Source organism: Mustela nivalis (genome assembly GCF_964662115.1).
Source record: "Mustela nivalis genome assembly, chromosome: 7".
In the NCBI taxonomy this organism is placed as follows: domain Eukaryota; kingdom Metazoa; phylum Chordata; class Mammalia; order Carnivora; family Mustelidae; genus Mustela; species Mustela nivalis.
Genome location: NC_139026.1, coordinates 76633865 through 76661157, shown reverse-complemented (window position 1 = coordinate 76661157; position 27293 = coordinate 76633865).

Sequence of the window (27293 nt, the reverse complement as noted above, 5' to 3'; positions counted from 1 at the left end):
GAAACTTTCGGGGCACCTGGGTGGCTCAGTGGGTTAAGCCGCTGCCTTCGGCTCAGGTCATGATCCCAGGGTCCTGGGATCGAGCCCCACATCGGGCTCTCTGCACTGCAGGGAGCCTGCTTCCTCCTCTCTCTCTGCCTGCCTCTCTGCCTACTTGTGATCTCTGTCAGATAAATAAAGAAAAAATCTTAAAAATAAAAAAATAAAGAAACTTTCAATTGTCCTAGGTCATCCAGAGTTCCATTTAAAAAAATAGAAGGCCTTTTGCTGAAAGAAAGAAAGAAACAAACAAACAAATGAAACAGAGGAAGAAAGGAAGGAAGGAAGAAACTTACTATGTGCTTCTAAAATTCTCTTAATAGGTAGAAGAACAAATTCTAGGATGAGTTTCCCATAATAACTACTAGAATCACAAGACAGAACAGCTCTGTCCAGGGAACTTACTCTTTAAGAACAGTAGGGAGCTAGGGGAAAGGGGAAACCATGATTCCCAACAGTTGCTTTCATAATCACATTACCTTAGCTGTGACCTAGAGAGCAGGAAGCAGCTAGGGCTGTTTTCTAATGGGAGAAATAGTCTGAACTAAAATAAGGTGATCAGAAAGGCATCAGTGGAACTGTTGGCTCCTATAATATGCTGCCTTAGCTGCAGTCTGGAAATCAAAAAGCCATTGCCACAGATGATGGCTCCAGAACAGTACAGCACCTGCTCAATCTCTAGTGGACATCTGTGGTGACACAGTCTCTCTACCTAATACAGTATACTGTTCCAAATTCAGTCTTCACACAAATGCATCTGATTGGCACAAACTAAACCACATCCAAAAACAGAGCAGGAAAGTATACATTTCAGCCTTTTAACATTCAAAAAAGTGCAATAGAATGTAATTGGAAAGATGTTGGGTGAGTCACTCTGTGGTATCCACCATGGTCCATTCTGGCAACATCAATAGGCATCATTCTTCTCAATAACTCTGAACAATAGCAATAGATCCTCTGCTTAAAAAACCTCTTACTCTCTTTCCAATTCAAATACAAATGCATCAGAGACTAACAAGTGGCAATCTGGCTCCCATTTAATTCTTTGAACTAGTTTTATTGCATCACCACTCCCCACAACTGCCCCATTTCTTTTTTCCAACCATGCTAACCTTCTAGTAGCTCCTTTACTATGTCAGGCATACTCCCACCTCAGGGTCTTCTTGTTCCCCCTGCCTGGAATGTCTTCTCCTGATATTTGCATGTCTCCTTTCCCAATGCCTTTCAGCATGTGGCACTTCAGATGACACCAAATCAGTGAGCTCTTTCCTGATTTAAATTGCATCTCCCTCACCTCCTTTAAAATTTCTAATCCTTTTCTACATTTAGCAGTATTCTAGCACAGTATACACGTCCCTTATTTACGATGGTTATTTTCTTCTCTCCCTACTAAACTATAGAGCCATTAGTGCAGAAATTATATTAGTTACTGTGATATCTACAGTCCCTACAACTGCATCAGCCAAATAGTAAGTGCTCAGTAAAAAAAATTAAAAATTAGTAAATAAAGGAATAAACAATAATCTGCTTCCACATAACATAATGTATCAACTATCCCTTGTGTAAAGAAAATGGAAATATCCTCTCTTTTAGGGAAGTGTAGCATCTTGTGAATCGCTACATCCTTCTCTGAGAGCTATTCTTTGCTCCTCTGTGTATTTACCTCCTCTACTTCAGTCACAATATTACCTTGATACATTTTGAGTTTGTTATTAACTAAATAACAAATTTGTCTACCACCAATGCACAAATATAAAATATGGGAAAAATGAATAAAGGGAAACTGGTTTATACTAATAAAAACATAATAAATCAAGAAAAATATGTACCTTGTGAAGTCTGTTTCTACAACTAGACAGAGACTGTAATGAGTATTTATAACTTCATTATTCTGCTCCTTACTTGATATTCCCTTTAGCCTCAGTCAGCACCTGTCTGATCAGTGTTTGTTACTTGATATATGATCCCACCCTTCACTCCTGAGGTATTCAACTCTTAAAGGTCTTACTCCCATGAGATTGCTACAGCTTTCATTACATTTTACCACTACCCTACTTGCAGGTTCTGAGAGGACTGCCTGGATTTTTGACATACACTTCTATATTCTTTATGTAGTAGCCATCCTCTAGCCCCTTGATAATCAAGATTAATCACCCTATCAATAGAGCATCAACATATTATTTTAATATTGAATTTGAGAGGAGACCAAAACAAGCAAGTGGCAACCTCAAATTCCCAGTTCAGCAAAATCTCTGTTGCTCTCTTTGATGAAAGTATTCCCTTAGGAACTGAGACCCCTAAAACAAAAACGTGGGGAGCAAGTATTTTTCATATGAGTAATTTGATGTAATAGTGAAAGGTGTCACTTTCACTTCCATCTCTTGATTCCCAGATCCACCTATTATGGTTTTAGAAGAACAAGTACCATATATTTGTCATAGATCACAGAAAATATCATATTTCTGGAAGACTTTAACTTGGCAAAGCATTTTTTCAATAGACCTTACTTAATGCCTTCAATAGTTTAATCCACCACTTTTTAAGATCATGATTGGTACATGGTAAGATGAATTCATATTATGGAAATCAGCCCATTATATTTCTTTTCTTTTTTCCTATGCAATGATTGCCTTAAAACACAAGTGAGACTGTGTGAGATATCACAATGGTCAGTAAAATATTCATTAAATTCAACAATGGTGTTGCTGGAAGAAACATGGCTGGCAGGATAAACAAATCTGTATTATGACCCATCTTCCTCCATCACATGCTCATAGGAATTTTCCTTGGTCTGTCCACCGGGGAGAAGTGACAGTGTAAAAGAAATAGGTGTCTTGAAAATGGGAATGAGTTTATCATGCAACTTATTTGTCCTTTCAGAACTACCTGGGGCCCAATCTCATTTGAATTGCTACCACTTGATGATGGAAATTTGTTGGTATCTCTAATTCTGTAGCCTGACAAACTATATAAAATTTAGTTCATTTCAGGAAACTCAAGTCAGATGATCATTTGGTATTCTCCAGCAGATATTCAAAGCAAGCCAAATCAGACTCACAAGAGCAAAATAGTTATTTGTCAAAGAAATCACAGCTTTGCTTCAAAATCTTAAAAGATTTTTCACTGATTTTCCACAGAAGTATGATAGGAGCTCCATATAGCATTCCAATTAGTCACCGACACTTGGAGTAACTTAAACATGCTGACCTCTCAGAACAAAAGGATTGAGATTAATTTTTACAGGGTATATCTCTTATCCTCTGCTATATCAGTATCTTAACAAGCATTTAGGTACTACTACATTTGTTCTGTCAGTTAATTCCTACAAGCATGAGGCCATCAGTGTAGTGAAGCAGAGTAATGCCCTGGACTAGTCAGATGATTGAGTTTCCTCATGACTGAAGTATACTATAGAGCTAGATTTGATGTAAACCTGAACCAAGAAGGTAAAAGATGGACTGTTCCTCTTTGGTGAAAGCATGCTGTTCTGAAATTTGAAATTCTCAATTTATTGGTAGAGAGGAAAATAACATATTTTAATAGCTGCCTATCAGGTACCAGAATTGATGCTTACTTTTTCCAGTAATAAGACCATTACTGGGAACAGCAGTTGTCACTGGAGTTATCAGTCACTAAACTTAAAATAGCCTATTGGATCTGCTAAACTAATAAATTAAATATGCATCTAATTACTACCTATAAATAAATTGCACAAACTGGAAAAATATACTTATTTTCTTATTAGTCAGGGTAATGGTTACCTTTACGAAGATAATGACTAGAAGGAAAAGAGGACACTTTTGATCAGCATATTTTAAAACTGCAGTCTTCTCATCCCCCATCCCATTCTTAATAGCTCTTCTAATCCCTTTTCTCTGTTTCAGATACTATGTTGTTATGTGAACTTACCCCACATATCCCAATGTAAGTTCTACAAGGGCAGGTATCTTTGTGTGTTGGAACACAAATTATCCCAAAAACCTAGAAAATTTTTAGTCCATAATAAACACTGTATAAACCTTTGTTAAATAAATGCCTAATTTCATTTCTGTGAAAATGATACACTTTTCCCTATGGAATTTTTAAAAAATTTTCTTGTCATTTTTAATGTCCCCAATTTTGAAGGTTTTTTTTTTTAATTCTGCTTCACAGAATAGAATTAAATCTATTTTTTAGTTCTAAAAAAATGATTTAAAATTACTATTCAAATATTACCTTTCTTCCAAATTAGTGTTTTTATTTTGACAAACATATTTTTCATGTCTAATATTTCCAGTTAATTCTTCTTCATAAATAACTGTTGTTATTTTTTATTTGTTGTAGTTACCCTTATTTCTCAGATGATATATTATTGTTTTAGTCTACTTCATTGTGTCTGTTCCATTAGTAGTGCTTCCTTTGGCATGTTATTTCTTTGTTCTGTTTTTCTAATAGTACCTTTAAAGATCTCATCACTTTTTACTATGTGCTCATTTATATTTCCTGGAGTTTAGTAAATATCACCCCTTGGGATATTTACAGTTTTTTACAAGTTTTTAGTGTGACTCTCTCTTGATCTGTCTTTTTATATGTTTCTCACAACTTTCAGGGTTTTATATGGAGAAAGAAGCCAGCAACCTATGTTTATTTCATTCTTTTCATGGGGATTAAAACGTTTCCTAAGCTGTTTCTCAGCTACTTGTTTCTTGTTTCTACAGGTAACCAAGTACCCTCAAATAAACCATCACCAAAATCAATAAATATTTTTGTACTTCTCTTTGTATTAAACTGTGTGGGAATTTTCTTGGGTGTATATGCAAAACCAGTATGTTAACTAAATGTGTATATCTATACTGTATTCAGTTTGATTACATATTACCAGATTACTCTCTGATTTGGACCTCTACACTACCTCCTGCTGTGCATGAGAGTTCTTACGTCTGTATATTCCCACCAATATTTGGCATTAACCAGACTTTTCTAAACTTTGCATGTCTAATGGTTACATAGTGGTAATTCTTACTTAATTTTTAATTATTTGATTAATAGTGGTTCTGAGCATCTTTAGTATGACTATAGTCTTCCAGTTTCTTTGTATCTTCAAAATGCATATTCAGCAAAGGACTCATATCCAGAATATATAAAGAACACTGAAAATTCAACAATAAGAAAAAAAGAAAAAAAAAAAAAAAAGACCTAAAGACATGAATAGACATTTCACTGAAGAGGATAAGGAAGGAAATAAGTGCATAAAAAGATGTTTAACTTTACTACTCATTGGGAAAATGCAAATTAAACCCACAATGACACAGCCCAACATATCTACCAGAATAGATAAAATTAAAAAATAGTGATAATACCATGCTGGGAAAAATGCAGAAGAACTGGATCATACTTTGGTGGTGGGAATATAAATGGTACAGTCACTCTGAAAAAAAGTTTGGCAGTTTCTTATAAAACTAAAGATACCATACTCAGTCACACTCTTGGTATTTATTCCAGAGAAATAAAAACTTAAGTTCACATAAAAACCTGCATATAAATATTCATAGTAGCTTTACTCATAACAGCTAAAAACTAGAAAAAATACCAAATGTCCTTAAACAGATGAATGTGTAGATAAACTGTGGTATATCCATAAAATAGAACTGCTCAGCAATAGAAAAAAAAAATACACAGAACAAGTTGGATGAATCTGCACAGAATTATAATGAATGAAAGAAAAAAAAGACAGAAGACCACATAGTATACGATTTCATTTATATAATATTCTTTTGAGGTGGCTAAATTAAGAAAATCAAAACATTAGTGATTACCGAAGGTCAGCGATGAGTGAATGAGTGTGGAAGGAGGTGAATGTGTCTATAAGAGTATCATGAAGGATCCTTTTGGAAAATGAAACTCTTCGGCACCTTGATTCTATTGATGTTCATATCTTAATTTTGATATTGTACTACACTTTCGCAAGATGTTACATTAGGAGAAAATGGGTAAAGATTACATGGGATCTCTTCACACTATTTTTTACAACAGTATATGAGCCTGTAATTACCTGAAAAAAGGTTTAATTAATAACGTGAAATAAGTAATCTGAAGATAGTGAGAAATTAAAACATCAATGTGCTGGATCATAAAAAGCCTGGGAAGTCAAGATTAGAAAGTGAGGGAGCTAAAAAAAAAAAAAAAATGGGGATTAATGTAATTTAAGTAAATACAGGTGGCACAGGCCTGTCTGTCAGGATGATAATGGGTCTGCCAGGGAGTGATTATGGAAAGGACAATGAACTTCAGCAGGCCAAATATTTGGCATCAGTATGTTGGACAGTTGATGCATACTACACAGAAATTGTCTAATCATTAACAAAATATGCAGTAAGAAAGGGAAGACTATGAATCATGGGGAGAATGTAAGGAATGTCCAGATATTCAAGAGGTCAGTAAAAAGTTATTGATAGCAGCTATGGAAGACATAGGGAGTAGAGGCAGATAACATAAGCCTCCAAAGCAGGAGGAAGTTTTACACAAAGTAGGGAAGCCATGAATTAGGATTGGAATTGGGGAAGGAGGGGAATGCTGGCTCTGCCCTCAACCCAGAAGCAAAGGAAATTTGGAGAACATGCAGCCTCAGCCCAAAGGCTACAAAGCAGCATCTGTGAAGAAAATCAGGCTCCTGAAGGAAAAGAGAACATTTCATGACTAGAGGGTCTAAGGAATTTATTTGCTGTAGACATTGCAAAGAATTGAGCAAGAAGTTTCAGGAGTGAGGGCAGAACTGGTAAGAAGTCAGGAAAAGAAGCACACAACATTGGAAAGTGGCTGAGGGATTTATATTTTCTGTGACCCCCAAAGATCAGAGGGTTGCATATGAAGTATGGTGAAAATAATATATTTATTTTATATATATTTGGGATACTTTTCTTTTATAACCATCTAAAGATCTTCATTTTCTTTCCCTTTGGCACCCCAGTACTAAGTTAAGTGGAACATGTCAGAAGGAGTGCTCAGCCTGGTGTCATATTGACTATTTATATATTGCTAAAAAATTATATTTTGTTATCACAATCCCAGATTTCAAGAAATGCCACAAAGCTATACTAATCAAAACAGTGTAATACTGGCACAAAAAATAGACACATGGATCAAGAGAACAGGACAGAGTGCCCAGAAATAAACCCACTTGTATATGATTGATGAATCTGCAACAAAGAAGGCAAGAATATACAATGAGGAAAACACAGTTGCTTGGCATTGGAAAACTGGACAGCTACATGAAAATGAATGAAACCAGACTACTTTCTTACACCATATGCAAAAGTAAACTCAAAATGAGTTAACAACCTAAATGTAAGACCTGAAACCATAAAATATTAAAAGAAACACAATCAGTAAACTCATGGACATTTGCTGTAGCAATACTTTTCTGGATTTGTCTCCCCAGGTAACAGAAACAAAAGCAAAAATAAACCATTGAGGCTACAGCAAACTAAAGTTTTTGTACAGTGAATGAAACCATTAACAAAATGAAACAGCAGCCTACTGAATGGGAGAACATATTTGCAAAAAATATACCCAATAAAGGGTTAATATCAAAAATATATAAGAATTTATACAACTCAATACCAAAAAGACAAATAATGCAACTAAACAATGGGCAGAAGAACTGTATAGACACTGTTCCAAAGAAGACTTACAGATAGATGGCCAACTGATGCATGAAAAGATATTCAATATCCTTAATAACCAGGGAAGTTCAAATCAAAACAACAATGAGATATTACTTTAAACATTACACCTATACAAATGTCTAGACTCAAGAAGATAAGAAATAACAAGTATTAGTGAGGATGTGGAGATGAGAACTCTTTGCACTGTTGGTGGGAATGTAAACTGTTGCAGCCACTGGGGAAAACAGTTTGGAGAGTCCTCAAAAAATTAAAAATGGAAGTACAATATGAACTAGTAACCCCATTCTGGGTATTTGCACAAAAAACCCCACTAATTTAAAAAAAAAACTAATGCACCCCTATATTTATTGCAGCATTATTTACAATAGCCAAGATACAGCAGCAACCTAAGTGTCTATCAATAGATAAATGGATAAATAAGATGTAGTGTATAAGCACACAGCAGAATATTATGTAACTATAATAAAGAATGAGCTGTTGCCATTTGTAACAACATAGATCAACCTAGAGGGTATTATGCTAAATGAAGTAAGTCAGACAGAGAAAGACAAATACCACTGATTGCACTTACATGTAAAATCTAAAAAACAAAACAAACATTCCAAACCAGATTCACGAATACAGAAAACTAACAATTGCCAAAGGGAGGGATAGTAGGAGATAGGAGAAATAGGTTAAGAGAATTAAGAGGTTCAATTTTAAAAATAATAATAAAATAAAAGTAATTATGCCTTGCTAAAGAAGTGCTTACATCTAAGAAACTTGCCTCCCTCGAAAGAATTCTTCAAATACAGCCAATATGAATTATCTACTGGCTGAGTTTTGGGGCCTAGGCACAAGTACATGAAACCAGGCAGCAGCTCCACAAGTACTCCTTGATGCTGAAACAGAATGGAATTTGGGGCAACAGAGCAAACGCTGCCTATGCAGTATTGGCAGCAGCTACTTAGTATGCTTTGTTGTATGGTATATGCAAAACCCATTATGTTGCATTTGAAAAACAATGTTTCTCTGCCCTCAAATACCAAGCTTAAATAAAGTTTCTCTTTTTCACATAATCACATCCTTGTTTCTGCTTCTCCTTCTTAAACACACCTCTGAGGCCTACCAGCATCTTTTCCACAGACCGGCACATATGGACTAAGGACAGCTGCTCAAGCTACAGCAGGATGCACGGTACCTTCACCTGTGAAACCAGACTACTCTACACCAGTAGCTCAGGCTACTGGTGTGGTATGCTTGCCCTTAGTGAAGGCTACTACTCCCATAACTTTGCTGAGGTCCTTGCTTCTTTGATTCAGACCTTCTTTGTGAGGCCTTGCTTCTGTGGAAATAATCAATTATGAATGAAGATACCAAATTAAGAAGACCTCATGGACCAAGACTTGCCCTAGCCATGATAGTTAAAAGTCAACTATATTTTCTCTGCATGGTTCTCTGTAAGCCTCTAAAAGATAAGATAATAATGTTCCACAAATTATAAGGCAAGGTTCTAAACATACCACCCTGAACAGATTTTCCCTTATCATGTTGTTCCTCAAATTCTAACTATTTTGCTTATTTCTCAAAAGTTCCAGGCCAATATGAGCCTTGAATTGAATTTATTCCTTAAACTGGGTTGCAAATTATATTTCTGTAAAGAAATAGATAGTGAATACTTTAGGCTTTGTAAGACAAGAAGCAAAACCAAGGATATTATATAAATACTTACATAACTTTAAAATATAATCACTTAAAATTATAAGAGCTATTCTAGTTCATGAGCTGCACAAAAATAGGCAATAAGCTGGATTTGGCCTTCAGACGATAGTTTTCTGTCACCTGCCATAAAACACAACAACCCTATTATCTAAAATTCCATTGGCAAGCATTTTTTTAAAATCAATCAAAAATATATTAAATATTTTTAAATGTTCTCAGTTATCATTTTTTTAGCTTTCCATTATCTATTCTAGTCATATTATTTCTCCTATCTTAATTTAGTTACAGATTTAAATTACAAATGAGACCTTTCAATTCAAAGTTCTAGCTTCTTTTCTCTGTGATACCTTTAGCAAAAGCACTTTTTGTGAGAAGTCCAACCATGTGGTTAGTAAACAATTTATTAGAAAACCTGCAATGAGTAATTAATTAGTAAATGAATTCATAGGAAATTTGTAACATATGAAAATCACCTTAATTTAATAATAAGACATATTTTAAAATAGTGAAGTAGTAAAAATAAGAGATAAATATATAATAATATAATTTTTTTTAATATAGGAAAAGATTTTTATATTCACATTTTATCTCTTCAGTCTGAAACACCAAGCCCTCTGCCATAATTACTACCAACCAAATGCTCTGGGTTTTTTCTACGGGCTACCATTTTATGTTATGACATTTTCTTCTTCATAGTATAGTCTCAGATTTATTATCTTGAAGGCAAAAAGGTTTTAACATTAGGCTTATACAACTTAGGAGACAGATGTTATTACGTTAGAGTCTGGCTCCGTGTTTGATTTCAAGTCCCACCCTCTCTGCTCCTCCAGGGTCCTATATCTGAGTAAACAGCACTTCTACTTCCATGAGAAGTAAAGTCATTTATCTCTGAACCACAAGTGTCATGTCTTCTGCTAACAACCTCGAAACTATGGTTGACTGTTAACAAGTAGGGAAGTCTTAGCTACTTCACAGAAGACAATGACATCCCATCTCAAAACATTTCAACGATTTCCTATTTCTCTTTAAATTTAACTTAAACTCCTACCATGCCCTGCAAGGCCCTATCATCTAGTTCCTATCTACCTCTCCAAAGGTAGTGGACATGTTCTGTCCACAACTTTCCTCTCCAAAGGAACATGGAGTAGTGGACATGTTCTATCCACAACTTTCCTCTCCCCGCAAGTCCCCATCATCTAGTTCCTATCTACCTCTCCAAAGTTGTGGACATGTTCTGTCCACAACTTTCCTTACCCCTTTAATGACTCAACAAGATTTTCCTAAGTGTCACCATTCACTACTTCATATATAATATGCATATTATTTATACATATAATATATATATATGTATCTATATTCTGTATCACCATTCTATATATACATTGATTATATGTACAATTATCTTTTTTTGAAGGGTATCTTACCATTTGGGGTTATAGGAGGCACTGACTCTAGAAGGAGAGGGAAAAGGCAGTATATAACAGAATAGAAGACAAAATTTTAGGAAAATTATCTCCATAGAACATATACCTCACTGTTGAAGAACTGTGGTCAGGAAATCAGACCAAGAGGCTGTATTAGCTTTTATTGCTCCTATAGGAAAATGTTTTCAAACTTTCAAACTTTGTAACTTAAAACAACATGAATTTATCAACTTTTAGGCTTATAAGTCACAAGTCTGACATAGGTCTCACTGGGATGAAATCCAGGTTCTGTCTGTAGGCTCCAGGAGAGACTCTATTTTCTTGTGTTTTCCAGCTTCTGGAGGCAACCCACATTCCTTGAGTCATGGACCTCTTACTCCATCTTCAAAGTCAGCAACATTGCTCTTTTTCCATTACTCAATAGTTAGCTGGGATGCCAGCTGGGATGCCTCTTCTGAAGACCTATGTCTTGGTTTTGAAGTCCTTAAATTAATCACTACTGCAAAGTTCCTTTTTACCATATAAGGTGACATATTGACAGGTTCCAGAAATTACAGACAACATCTTTGGGAGGAGCCATTGTTCTGCTTACCACAGATACCTAAAATGATGTTTAAATTGGCATGGACAGGTTAGAGACTATTATAAATGAAAGCCAATAAGCACAAAGTACATTTTACTTAATCAGGAGGATACTTTTCTCTACGGGGACATATGGGCTGGTGTTGTGATGTTATGCAGTACTCACGCCTCGGGGATGTTTCTCAATATTGCAGCTGTAGAGCGTAAGAATCCAAGAGTTGTTTAAAGAGGTATATGTTTTACAAAGTCCCAGTCTTCTTTCCTATAAGAATAATCACTTTGAGATCCACATCAATTTGTTCTTTGGGGTGTTCGTGCTGCAAACAACTTCTTACACATTCTGCCAAGGGAAGTCACTCTGCCAATGCATCCGTCTGAGGCTCTCCCATTACCTCACATATTTATCTTAGAATCATATAGGATAGAAAAGGTTTTAAGGAGCCATAGCACCCATCCAATTCAGGCACCTGCATTTTAGACCACACTGGGTTTCTGAATCCCTTAGTAAATTAGAAATGAGTTGATCACATTGTTTAAATTATAGTCTTACTTCTTGAGCTTGTAAACCCTCCTGGCTCCACACCAGTTACAATGTTCTGAGCCCAGTAGTTGCTCAGTATTCTTGTAGGGCTACTGTCAATGACTTTCAAAATGCATATTCCCTGTTGGGAATGCTGTTTTATTCCACTTAAGTTCAGAAGAAGTAACTTTAGAGTTTTAAAATTAATTCATAAGTATATACTGTTATTCCAACATTGCAATAGAGCAAACAGATGGAGACATCAAGATATTTTAAGATTACACAGGTAGTCAGTGATGAATCTAGGATATGAATCCATTCTTCTGATTTTCCATTATAGTTTGACAGATTAGCTCTGTGTGTGTGTGTGTGTGTGTGTGTGTGTGTGTGTGTGTGTGTGATTTTGAGTCAAAAACCATACTTGTTAATGGTGGTAAAACAAAATTTTATTATGGCACTAAAAATATTACAGTCAAGAAGCCCAGTAAGAGAAAGCCTCAATAACTGAATCTTCTATCTTAATATTTCTTAATATTTCAGAAGCCAGATATTCTATCAAAGCTATTGAAAAGAAAGAATTATAGATTTCAAAATTAGAGAGAAAGAAGCTTAGAAATAAGTTGTCTTTGATGTTACTCACCAAAAGTGACTTAAAAATTAAATTCCTTACTATCACCCCTACTAGCATTATTTCTTCTAATACTTACAAGCTTCAATTCTAATTGCAAAGGAAAGTAGTGAAAGAGGCAAATGGGAATACTAGTAGCAATAAGAAACAACACCCATGGGAACACAGCCCTTAGTGAAGTTTCTGAGATAATTTCAAAACCGATAATAGGGTAAACCATATAAAATTGCTGACATTCAAGCGATTTTATTTTGATTTTTGAAAAGAGAATTATTTACTGAAACTAATATGAAGCAGTCAGATTTCTAAAATATGAAGATGAAGAAAATGACAGAAAATTTACTTCTGAAATGCATTCTTTAAATTAACTGACTGTACATGTTAACTGTATCTATAAATACCTTTAAGGCAACACTTAGATTGGTGTTTATGGGGTGCCTGGTGGCTCACTGGGTTAAGCCTCTGCCTTTGGCTCAGATCATGTTCTCAGAGTCCTGGGATCAAGCTGAGCAGGGAGCCTGCTTCCCCCACCCTCTCTGCCTGCCTCTTTGTCTCCTCGTGATCTCTCCCTCTCTGTCAAATAAATAAATAAAATCTAAAAGAAAAAAAGATCAGTGTTTATTTAAATAATTAGGTACTATATCCTAGCCAAGTTGACACCTACAATTAACCATCACAATGCCTTTATTGTTTTTGAATTCCTGGCTCCAGCAATAACTATCTGTGTGATTTTACACAAGTCATTTAACCTCTCTGTGCCTATTACTGGGGAAATTAGACAATCTTGACTACAGAAAACTCCCCAGTGGCAGTATAGAAGAGTATGAGAGTATTGGTGAATACACGTTACACATTTACATGCATTAAAAGATGTAAATGTCCACAAAGTCTGAAGAGAATTTCACACAAATGTATACAGGAAAGTAGAAGACGGAGCAATTAAACTTTTTTTTATCTCCTTGAGTGACAAGAAAGGCTCACTTTCTGACTGTCTCCTGTATACCTCATGAAGGATTACTAAATTAATCTTGGAATTAACTCAGAAGAATTAACTTAGAGGGAGATGTTCACAGTTCCAAGGGTTAGAAGGTCCAAAATTATGCCTTGTGAGCTCAAAAGGTCTGGCCTCTTCTTAGGCCTATTATATACAAGTAAACACACTAAGGAAGATAAAATTGGCCATAGTTAGCTCCCTCCACTTTGTTAAAGAAAGCATAATGATCCTATGCTTACACTATTTTCTTTATAAAACCATGTAATATTATAAGCATAAAAGTATAACAAGGTTGTTGAAGATATTAATTAAATTAATTCAAAGAAAGAACTTAAAACTCTGCCCAGCCTCAAAGAAATGTCATGTACTATTATTCTACTTATGTTCTGCTTTGTTGTCTTTGTTGGATGAATATTGCCCTTGTCTCTTAATTCAGAAAGAAAAAATGCGCAATTAATACTATTAAGTTTGCTTTTATTATCATTTACCTAGACTTTTTCAATAGTTTCTTTATGTCTCCCTCTCATTTTGCTTCCTTTAAATTCATCCACCACACAGCTACCTGCTTGAACTCCCTGCAATTTGTATATCCACCACCACCAAACACCATTTCAAACAACACTTCAGTGACTTGTCATCAACTAGGATAAATTCAATATTCTTAGCATAACCAGTAATGGCCGCTAGCCCGATTTTGCCTTCCAGTGCTGTCAAGTCTCTCAGTTCCCCTTGCTGCAACCTTCATAATTCACTGACACTCAACTCCCTTGAAAGCTAGCACTGCCATTCCTTGGCTCATACAGCACTCCTTTCTCTCCCTGTGCTTCTGGCCAGTCTCATCTCGTGCTACTCTTTCCCCTCCATCAGCACTTTCCAGCCACACTGGCATTTGTGGAGTCTCTAGGCCACAAGGCCTCTAACCACATGATTCCCTCTGTTCCAAGACTCTTCTTCCCACCCCATCTTTTACTCTGAGGATCCAACTCCTATATAAATAACTTTCTCAGGAGGCATTTGAACTTTTAATCCAAATTTAGCAGCTCTGTTGCTTTCTTATAATGATCATTTTTTTTCCCCATCAGATCACATATCCTAAGGTGTATTTTCTACTTATTTGGGGGTTTATTTTTAATGTACAGATTTTGAAGGAAGGGGCAATGCCTGTGTTATTTACCACCAAATGCACCATACTTAAAGAGAATGCCTGGCATAAAGAAAGCCCTCAGTAAAGACCTGCTAGCTGAATAAATACATGAAGAATGAGATGGCACTATTATGAGCCCCCAGCAGTAGGCCTATCCAATATCCATTCTGTACTTTTCCTCACAAACAGAATCCCAGTTTACAGTTCAGGCATCATTATGACAAAAATCTATATTTCCCTGTCTTTGCCTTTTTCCTTTTCTCTTTCCCCTTCATCCTGTTGGGAATGTTGCACTTACAAGGATGTTGGTAGATAAAACTAGAAGACTGGGTCCTTGATGATATTGTGGAGCTACCAGGACAGGCATATATCATGGAGTCACATAATTTCAAATATAGAGCCCAAGAGGATATGAAAAATAATCCCTTTATAAATGAGGACAGTGAAGTTCAGAGAGGTTAGCTGTTAGAGGTCTTTTCTGTAGTAAGGAGTAGATGTAGAATTATAATACCTCTTCCTTACTCCTAGGCCATGACTGAGTTATAACTTGTCTAAGAGTCTATGGTTTGTTGCTGTTGCTTTTCCTCATGTAGAACTGTTGAAAGTTCTGCATAGCATTTCCTGGGAAGGTGGCATATAGGAGGGAACCATCTTCTGAGTAAAGGGAGTAAGACATAGAAAACAAAGTTGACTTAATAAGATGGAAGGATGTGCAAACAAAGTGAAAATTGGTGTCTTAAGAGACAAACTTTTTTTTAGTGAACTATAGAATATATTCAAGTTTAATTTAAAGGAAAATTTTCTTTTGAAGGAAGTAAGAACAATATTTAATTGTTTAGTTTTGAAAGTAACTAAAGAAAATTCCCTACTATGTTTAAAGACTTAAAATGAATTTCTTCTAACACAAGCTACCACTTTCCAAAGTCATAACATCATTCTGATAATGCAACAGCAGTGCTGGTAGATTTCTACCACAAAATATTGCTATTTCTTTTTTTTAAGATTTTATTTATTTATTTAACAGACAGAGATCACAAGTAGGGAGAGAGGCAGGCAGAGAGGGGCGGGTGGGAAGCAGACTCCCGACCCAGCAGAAAGCTCAACATGGGGCTCAATCCCAGGACCCTGAGATCATGACCCAAGCTGAAAGCAGAGGCCTTAACCCACTGAGCCAGCCAGGCACCCCCAAAATATTGTTATTCCAAACCCATGAAGAATATTGCTAATTTTTCTGAAAAAGTTTCTAATACACCTACAAGTTTAACTAATTTGACATTACATGTGAAATTATATCAGTCTTATGGCCCACTGGAGAGAGTAAGGACATAAAATAGGTGTAACAATATAGATGAACTCAAAAAAAGAAGAGAGAAAATATCTTCTCTACTGAAATAGAGAGTGTTTCCACGTATGTGAGGTTCACAGTAATCTTAACAATTGTATAGGATAATGGAGAAAGCTATGTTGGGAGTTACATTTATGATATAATCCAGAACACCCTGAAATCAAGCACACATGCACACACACACACACCCCAAAAATATCATATATGATTAGATTATAGCTTAAAATAGTTTCTGGTATGGGGTGCTTTTTTTTTCTTACTGTTTCTTTGCTTCTTTCCTTATGTTTTCTCTCTTTCTTCCATTGAGGACTCTATTTAGACAGATATTGAGTCTCCTGAAGCTATATTGTATTTTGCTGCTCAAAATTTTGAAAATACCCTCAGTTTTTATCTTCCAGACTATTGATTAAAGTCTCCAGCTGTATATATTTTATTATTTTGTCTTCTGTTTAGTTGCCCTTCTTTTGGAAATTACCTTTATTTTCCAAAAACTCCTTTCTGGTTGTTTTTTTTTTTTAATTTTATTTAATTTTTTTCAGTGTTGCAAGATTCAATGTTTATGCACCATACCCAGTGCTCCATGCAATATGTGCCCTCCTTAATACCCACCACCAGGCCACAGTCTCTCCCCCTCTGATTTCCCCCAACTCACTTCTCCTCTCCTTCACCCAATGTCCTCTGTGTTATTCCTTATGCTCCACAAGTAAGTGAAACCATATGATAACTGACTCTCTCTGCTAGATTTATTTCACTCAGCATAATCTCCTCCAGTCCCATCCATGTTGATACAAAAGTTGGGTATTCATCCTTTCTGATGAAGGCATAATACTCCATTGTATATATGGACTATATCCATTCCTCTGTTGAAGGGCATCTTAGCTCTTTCCACAGTTTGGTGACTGTGGCCATTGCTGATAAGAACATTGGGGTACCGATGGCCCTTCTGTTCACTACATCTGTTATCATTGTGGTAAATATCCAGTAGTGCAATTGCAGGGTCATAGGGAAGCTCTATTTTTAATTTCTTAAGGAATCTCCACACCGTTTTCCAAAGTGGCTGCACCAACTTGCATTCCCACCAACAGCATAAGAGGGTTCCCCTTTCTCCACATCCTCTCCAATACTTGTTGTTTACTGTCTTATTGATTTTGGCCATTCTAACTGGTATAAGGTGGTATCTCAATGTGGGGTGCTTTTTTAATAAATATTGCTGAATAAATAGTCTTACCTAATCAGGAGTGTATAGTCTCTTCAAGGAATGAATATACCACATTTATCTAGCTGCTTTTTTAAAATTCTGAGTAATCTCCAAGTTAGTACTTGTAATACTATATTAGTCAGGATTTAGCTAGGAAAACAGACACCATTCTAGATATTTCAGTGCAAGGTAGCAGACTTCTTCTTACCTAAATTTTGGAGGACTACAGGACTAGAAATGGGGTGGTGGGGTGGGGGAAAAAGGGGATGTTCTACAGAAATCAGGAATATAGGAGAATACTACTATCACTGCAGGTGAGTGCATTTATATGAACACCATTGCCTTGCAGCCATTCAGAAACCCGTTTTTATCACCTGCTATTACAGGGGTATACTCCAAAGGAGACTGCCCTAGTCAGCTGCCTCCACAGCTGCAAAAGCCCAAAGAAATTCTAACTCTATTTTACCTCCAGGTCTCAAACACGATGCCTCCCATCAGTAGAACCTAAACCCAAGCCCTGCTAACAGTGGAATCCGGGTTCCAGCAACTGCGGAGGTCATTTGTCTACATGTGCTACACAAGTTTTTAGGTATGTAATAGTGAGGACAATAGACATAGTTCTAAAATTTTTATGAAAAACTCACTGCCTATGGGAAAAAGATAATTACAAAAACATTGAACTTAAACATATATATGCATATATAGCATATACTTTATATATAATAAATATAATATCTATATATTAAATGTGTAATATCAGAATATTGTATGTATAGTATATTTAAAATAATACCTATTTTACTAATATATAATACATATTAGGTGGCAAGCACTATTCTAAACTCTTTAAAAGTTTTAACTCTTTTAATTTTCATTAAACCCAGATGGGATAAGTACTACCATCATTTTCATTTTACAGATAAGGAAACTGAAACATAGAGAAGTTAAATAAAATTTGCCCAAGTTCACACAGTTAGTATTGGCAAAACTTAGATTTGAACTCGGGCAGTCTGGTTCAAGTCCATGTCCTTAACATGCTGCTATCTGTGCCTCTCCTACCCAGTATGAGGACAGAAGAGTGAGGTGGTGCAGCAGCACATGGGGATAAAGAAAAAAAAATATCCTTATGTAATCTAGAGACTTCAGAGAAGGCTTTTAGGAGAATGTGATGTTCCAGTGGAGACCATGAGTAGAAGTTAGCCAGGTGAAGAGGAGGAAGATGGCATACCCTGGAAGAGAATATATTCTGAGGCCAGAAAAGTCTTGCATAAACATACAAAGCTAAGTAAAAGCAATTGTGGCTAGAGCATAGAAAGTGCAGAGGAATAGGAAATGAGCCCAAATGAAGAATTTGGGTCCCCTTCCCATGCCAGACATTGCACTAGGCACTTAACATATGCTAGCTCCAACCCAGAATGTGGGGGGCTAGAGATCATAGCTAAAATATGAATATTCTGATGCATATCAACCCATATAGCCTTGTTCCAATGTAAACTTCAGTAGTGTGCAGATCGGATTTTGCAGATAGACTAATAGGTTGTAAAATATTTTTCAAGAGATGCCCTAAATCTTACCACTAGAGACTGACTCCTCAGGATTATCACTATTACTTTTTCTGACATCACTGAGCTATACTTAATATACATAAAGTTGCACATATTTAATGTATACATTTTGATGAGTTTGGGCATAGGCATATACCCATGATACCATTACCACAGGTAATATTCTATTACTTCCAAAAGATTAGCTTTTGTGTATGTGTGGTAAGAACACTTTAATGAAATTGACCTTCTTAACAAGTGTATAATGGCACCATGTTATACACCATGTTGTATAGCAGATCTCTGGAATTTATTCATCTTGTATAAGTATATAACCATTAAATTAAAAAAGATTTGAGAAAGTTAAATCATTAAAGTATTAGTTCTTTGTTATTTTGTGTGAATTAAAAGATAGTTTTCTTTCACTGACAACTAGCTATTATCACAGGAACGGAAGAGTAAAAACATCAATGCAAAGAAAAAATGGACACTTTTGAGCCTAAAACAATGCCAAATGTGATGTGAAGACATTGGATACCTGAGGAGGTAGACTGACACATAGGAAGAAGCTTCAGAAGAGGAGTTAGGAAAAGGCTGAAAATGAGTTTAATCTGTAACTATACTAGTAGCAATATCTGAATCCAGTTTTCAAAGTTTACATTTTTTTAACAGATACAAATGGTTCCTTGTGGGTTTTTTCTCTTCCAAAGATGTTTACTGAGGAAACCATCATGTGCTAAAAACAATGCAAAGTTCTAAAGATTAAAAAAAGTGAAGGACACAGCTTCATACTCAGTGAGAGAGAGAATTACAAAAAGTGCTAAGATTCCAAAGCATAAAGGTCTAGGAGAGCCCATGGCTAACAGATTCAGAGGAGAAAGAGGGTCAGAGAGGCCTGTCTTGAGTTTGCAAAGCAGAGGAAGAGGAAAAAGGAAGATATGGTTAAAGACAGAAGTCTCTTCTCTGAGAAGTTCATAGACTTAAAGAGGGTACCAGAAGTGAATTCAGAAATTTGTACATGTTAGTGACGTGGCTAGTCGACACACTTGATACAGGGGGCACAAAATAAAAGCAGATACGTGATGGATTCAGATGGTTCCAGAAGACAGAAGCAGATATTAAATAGGCCATTGACAAAGCACCACAGGGAAATGTGGAGTTAATTCTAAACTACAGCACATCTGGGATAAAAGACAAGAACGAGATGTTTGACTGGTGGCATCTCAAAATTGATATCAGAATGAATCAAATAACTTGCTCTTAAATCTGTTTGCCAATTATGATTTTCTAGAAAATATTTGCCAGGAAGTAATTTTACTAAAAACTCTTATAGGAATAACTAAAGATTGACTGAGAGAATTAAAATATATTTTTTCTTCCATTAATGCCATTAGCACACAGTAAATGAGATTTAGAGGAGTATAATACAATAAAGCTATGCTTAAGCATCCTGAATATGCATTCTGTAATGTAACTCTCAAAATGACGTTTCAGTGTTTTTACTCTGACTAACCAATTTCAGCCTCTCTCCACACTGTTAAGGAATTTCTGTTTGTCCAGTCCAGAAAGCCAAACTTTTCTGTTCTCCCTTACTCAAGTGTTTTATTTAACTCAATCTCATCTGTCGACCACAGACCCTATAAATAAATGTAAAAGGACGGCACCTGTGTGGCTCAGTGGGTTAAAGCCTCTGCTTTCAGCTCGGATCATGATCCTGGGGTCCTGGGATAGAGCCCCACATCGGACTCTCTGCTCCGCGGAGAGTCTGCTCCCCGCCTCCACCCCGCCTGCTTGTGATCTCTGTCTGTCAAATAAATAAATAAAATCTTAAAAAATAAACAACTAAATGTAAAAGGCTTACTTTCAGGTTTTCATTGGCAGAACCTGAGATAAAATCCATGGGGACAAATGTAGGTAGGCAAGACTGTTTCTGTGGCAGTTTCTGCTCCCTTGCTGTAAAATTTATTTCTGCATGGTTTCTGTTTCTTTCAGTTAAAGGCTGTACATTTATTTGTATTATTTTGCTTGGCTTGGCTTTGATTTTGTTTGAGAGAGACTGTGTGTGCGCATTTTGTTTTTGCTGAAGGTCAGCACAAATGCTTTTTTGTTAGCGAAATTTCAGCACCATGCAGACATAAACAACTAAGATGTATAATTTTGTGAATTTGATTATGACAATGGAGAGAAATTGGAAGGAGAAGATAAATGGTGAGCAGTCAGTTCAGGCATTGGGAAACTTTCCAAATGGCAGGGAGGCCAAATGTGAAAGAACACAGAGAGGAAAGAGAAAAAAATGGAATAATCTGGGCTGAGCACTGAAAGCTTCTTGAAAGTCTTTGCCCTTGACCTTACATATTTATTTCCTATTAAGAACAGAACATCTCCTTGGACACTTCTAGTAGAAACACAAATGCATCTCCACTCTGTTTCCTCTAAACCTTTACCCCTCTGCTGCCTTCCTATGCAAAGGAATGGAATCACCATTCTCCCAGAGCTACCCTGCCGACTTAGAAATCATGGAGACGTCCCTAACAATTCCTTTAAGAGATTAACAAATACTAGTATGCATCTACAAAGCCTCTTTTCTGTCCTATATTTTTCTCCTTTCCGTTCCCCAAACCAATACTTGAATTTAAGCCTTTGGTTTCTCTTACCAAACTTTTATCTAATTTCCGAGATTCTGAAATCTTCCATATTAATCCATTCTACAGAATGTTAATAAGTGATTTTTCACAAATCACTACATTGATCGTGTCATTCTCTTCTTCAAAATGTTTAGCCATTTTCCTCCTACCTCACCTATCAAACGCCAGTTTCTCTGTTTGTATCTATAGCTTTATGTATGGCGCAGAGTCACCCTTTTAGGCTTCATTCTGACCACTGCCTTCTATGTACACAACGACTCACTCAACTGAAATAACTCAGCATTCATTCTTGCTGAAATATCCCCTTTATCTTTCGCTCTCAAAATGCTCCCCTTCAGCAAGTTCCACAAAAACTGATAACACCCACATGGCTTTTCCCCTATTCTGAGCCCTACTAGCACTTTGTATGAACACCGTTCTTGGCACTTACCCTATTCCATCCTATTTTTTTCATTTATTTTTTATATCTATCACTTTTCTTACTAGATTTTATTAGGTGAAACAGTAAGGATATGATTTAAATTAGGAGTTTAAATCTTCTGCTCCCTTACCCCTATGTGATCTAGGGTAATTATTGGACTTTATAAGGGTACAGTTTCCTCATATGTAAAATGTGGGTGATAATAGTGTTTTTCTCCAGCAATTATTGTGAAGATTATATGAAGATTTTATTTATTTATTTGACAGACAGAGATCACAAGTAGGCAGAGAGGCAGGCAGAGAGAGAGAGGGGGAAGCAGACTCTTCGCAGAGCAGAGAGTCCGATGTGGGGCTCGATCCCAGGACCCCAGGATCATGACCTGAGCCGAAGGCAGAAGCTTTAACTCACTGAGCCACCCAGGCGCCCCTATTGTGAAGATTAAATAAATTAATATATGTGAAATACATGGTAGAGTGCCTGGTAATAAGCACTAAAAGTGCTTAATCATTTTTAGTATTTTTTTTTGTCATTATGACTTTTACAACACAAAGAATGTAGCCTTGTATGTAGTAAGACAAATATTGAATAAACATTGTAGGAGGAATTGGACAGATGGTATCACTGAGCTAACGAAATGATAAGGAAGGAAAAAAGCAGCATGGAAGTTGGAAAATATTAAAGTGAAGGAAAAAAGTTACATTAAGGTTTTGTTAATGCTAAATATGGACAAATAAATTCCCATTGCAAAAAGGGACTTCCAGCCAATACAGCTTCATTGTGTCCAAGTCCTAAGGTTTTTTTTCCAATATAATAAAAGGAAGTAGTGTTTCACCTGAATAAGAAACATTATTTACACTAACGGCTTTCCTATGCATTATTTCATATATAGGACAGGAAGCATTTAAACACAAACTAAGGAGAAAGCCATCTTCATTATTTCACTTGGAAAGTCCACTGAACATACACACACACACACACACAAACCCAAAGAATCATAACTGAACACGACCTAGCTGTCCAACCCCACAGTCTCCCACCTGCTTCATCATGATGTTCTGAGGTTGTGCTAATCAATGACCGTTCACAGCTCTATAAAGGAAAAAAACATGGTAATACATCCTGAACAGATAAAATTTGTATTATTCAAAAAGCCTTTGAACAATTTAAGGTTTATATAAATAAACGAATGACTTTCCCAAAGAATGAGAATGTGTGGGTGTAGCAGTGTGTAAAATTTCTGCTTCCAAGTACCATTTTAAAATGGCAAGCATAAACAAGAATTACTGGAACTGCTGGGGTCAAGCAACAATTTGGAAAGTTAACATTATATATGCTGAAGAAATTGAACATGACTGTTATCAAAGGGAACAAGAATACAACCAGAAAACTCTGAAAGACAAAGAAATCAAAACAATGGAGAAAAACAAAAGAATTTTTTAACTTTTGTTTGAGACCTAAAGAATAAGTCTAGGGGAAAATTATCTCTTTAGAACTTTCATAGAAATAGCATCAAACTAATTGTTACACAACACATGAGCTTTGGATTTTGACCAGTGTATATCTAATCAGGCTATTTCTCTCTACCATATAAATGTTCAGAGAGATGCAACATACCCAAAAGTAAACTAATTATCCAGCCTCTTTCTTGCCCCCAGACTAGCTCTGTTCTCCCTTCCCAACTGGAATGCCCAGTGCAGTTGTGCCTGTCCCCAACCACCCTATACCTAGAAATTCCTTCTCAAGACTTTGATCAAGATGCATGACTTCCCTTACCACCCCCAAACATACTAACTCCTAATCCTGCAAACCTATAGCATTTTGCAAGAAATTAAATAGCCCATCAAATTTTATGACAATTTTTCTATCTGCCTTACCCACCTGTGGCAGAGGCTTTATCAAGGTTTCTTTATCCCCCTCAAGGACAGTTCTCAGGGGCATTCTGTGGACATCTTCTGGATCTATCTAAATCCTGACCTTCAATTTCAGTTCCAAATGTGTGACTCCCCAGGAGCCTTCCCTGAATCCCTGGCCTGATTCAGATGCCACTCCTCAGTGTTATATAAATCTCTACCATAGCACTACTACATTGTCCTGAAATGACTGACATGCTTATAATCATTAGATGACGGCCACATTTCATGCCCATGACTGGATCACATTCTGCTTTATGTCTGCAGCATCTAACCTAGCATATAGCCCATAGTCTGTTGAGTAAACAGCTATGAATGTTTTGTTTCTCTGCCATAATCTATTAATTGCACTATCTTTCTTTGGGGGAGAGGCAAGAGATAAGAAAGACTGTCAATTCCACAAGGCTATTGTCTTTGCAATGGCAACTGCCTTTTGTTAATCATCTCTGCTCTTTTCGCACATAATAGCAATGATTTTATAACTGAAAATAGCCTCAAAATCATCAAGAACAATCCCTTTGTGCAAAAGAATGAAGATAACATGTCAGTGACTCAGGGGCACTGAAAAGTCTACATGCCCCAAACCAGACTCGATATTTTTTTTTTCTAAAGCACTTAACAGTTTCTTATGCAGCTGTTGTGTTAGGCCTGTTTTGGAGTACTTGCCTGTAGTGGTTAGTTTTACATGTCAGTTTGGCTAGGCTATAGTCCCAACGTTATTCAAACATTAATCTAAGTATTGCTGTGAAGGTTTTCTAGATGTAATTAACATGTGCCATCAAGTGACTTTTTTAAAAAGGAAGATTATCTTTGAAAATGTAAAATGGGTATCATTTATTCAATTAAAATGCCTGAAGAGCAAAACCGAGGTTTCTCTCCAAAAAAGAAGAAATTCCTCCTGTAGACTGCAGCATCCACTTCTGCCCAAGAGTTTCAAGTCTGGCCTTCCTGATGGCCTGTCCTATGGATTTCAGACTTGCCTAGCCTGTACCCACAACAGCAATGGATGCGTGGATGGATGGATGGATGGATGGACAGACAGATGAAAGAAAGAAACAAAAAACAAAGGAGGGAGGAAGAGAGGAGGGATGGAAGGAAGGAGGAAGGGAGGGAGGCGAGGAGGGAAGGGGGGGAGGGGAGGAAAGGAATCCTACAGGGTTCTTCAAAAGGCACAATCAAAAGCATAAAAGTAAAATTCGTCCTCACCATTAAAAAAGTCCTCTGAAAGCTGAGGAAACGCTGCTTAGAAGATCATGTTTGCCCTTACAAAATTATCTCCACATAGAACACCAGCAATTGAAGGAGGGACTCTAATATCCATATACAAATGCCCCAGAAGAGAGTCAGATTTAAGTACAATCAAGATCCAAGAAGGTCAGGGGCACCTGGGTGGCTCAGTCACTAGGCATCTGCCTTTGGCTCAGGTCATGATCCCAGGGTCCTGGGATCGAGCCATGCATGCATCAGGCTCCCCACTCAGCAGGAAGCCTGCTTCTCCCACTCCCACTCCCTCTGCTTGTGTTCCCTCTCTCACTGTGTCTCTCTCTGTCAAATAAATCTTTAAAAAATTTTTAATTAAAAAAAAAGAAAAGATCCAGGAGGGTCAAAACCATCTTACAATAGTGCCATCAACTAAGATTTTTCTCTCTTCTTACCTCTATATCTTTAACCCATTCTCCATTTTCTGAAGAGTTTGTAATTTCAGCTCGTAAGTAGGAATGGCATGAACTGAAAAATAAAGATTTCTGTACCCTAATCTCCTGAAGGAAAATGCCAACCTACAAGAGATTCCAGATTGGGGAAAGAATGAAAAGTTTTACCATCAAATAAGATTGAAAGCCTGAATTACTATGAATATTGAATGAAGATTTTTTTGCAGCTTAAAGTGTAGAATTTTCTATGCCTTTGCTTCAGAAGAATAGTGTAACCATACAGGAGGGAGAGGAAAAAGGAGGAACTAATTCAAGTAATTTATGAATATAGCATTTCATTGATAATTTCAGTCTAAAGTGTAATGAGTACATAATAAAGTGTAAACATACACATAATAAAATGTAAGCATGTATATAATAATTAATAATAATAATAAATCAAAGGGAAATTTTTGATGAATAGCAAGATATTTGAATGATCTTAGTATATCCTACATATGGCTTGTAAGTTACAAGGGAAAAATAGCAACTATACAAGAGAGAAATTAGACAATACCCTCATTAGATGATCAAAATTGACATTACAAGCGAGGGTAGATAGACAATGTACACCTACAAAGGGGATACTCTGAGGACACATCATCTATGTGGTATTCTGGCCTAGAAGGCATAATAAGAATATATTCAAGAAGAAACATCAGATAAACCCAAACTGAGAAACATTCCATTGTTTTTTAAGACTGTATTTTTTTAAATGCCAATGCCGGAGGGCATCTGGGTAACACAGTCAGGTTAAACATCCGACTCCTGGTTTTGGCTCAGGTCATGATCTCAGGGTTGTGGGAGAGCAAACCACATTTGAGCAGAGTCTGCTTGAGATTCTCTCTCTCCCTCTCCTCTTCCCCACCCCATCCACGCATACACTCTCTCTTCCTCTCTCTCAAATATATCTTTTTTTAGGTTTTTAAAAGATTTTATTTATCCATATGTCAGAGGGAGAGAGCACAAGCAGGGGAAGGTGAAAGCAGAGGGAGAAGCAGGCTTCCCACTGAGCAAGGAGCCCTGTGCTACACTTGATCCCAGAACCTTGGGATCATGACCTGGGCCAAAGGTAGACACTTAACCAACTGCTACCCAGGTATTCCTCCAAATAAATAAATAAATCTTAAAAAAAAAAAAAGTGAAGTCTGAGTAAATGGTATGTATGTGTTCTTAGTACAGTTGGGATTCTTGCAATGCTTCTGTAACTTTGGAATTTGTCCCAAATTATAATTTTTTTAAAAGCATCTTTATTACTTTTTCAGTAAGGCTTTCAGAATGTAACATTTTGATGTGACCAAGCCTGAGCCTAAGAATTGAACTTAAAGTCTAATGTCTTGATTTGGAAACTCTCTGGTCTTCTCCATCAGAATAATCATTCAACCAAATGAAACTGAATCATGTGGGACCGCTGGCAGTTGTGGGGATGCTACTTAGTCATTTACTGAAACATGTCTTCCCACCTGCATGCATTTACTCTATCAAAAGAAAATAAAACTATAACTATGTTTAAGTGAGGTATTTGGATATTTAACTATAAAAGACTCAGCTGGTGGCTCAGCTGGTTAGGCATCGGCTTTAGATTTTGACTCCGGCAATGATTTCAGGGTTGTGAAATGAAGCTCTGTATTAGGCTCTGGGCTCAGTGGGGAGGCTAGTTGAAATTCTTTCTTCCTCTGCCCCTCCCCCTGCTCTCTAAAAATAAATAGATAAATAAATAAATAAAATCCTTTTAAAAAAATGTACTGAAAAGCACCACAAAATACCCTGAGCAATGAATACAAAACACTTATATCAAGTTATTTCAGTACAAAATTTTAGAACACTAACACATATTGGGTAT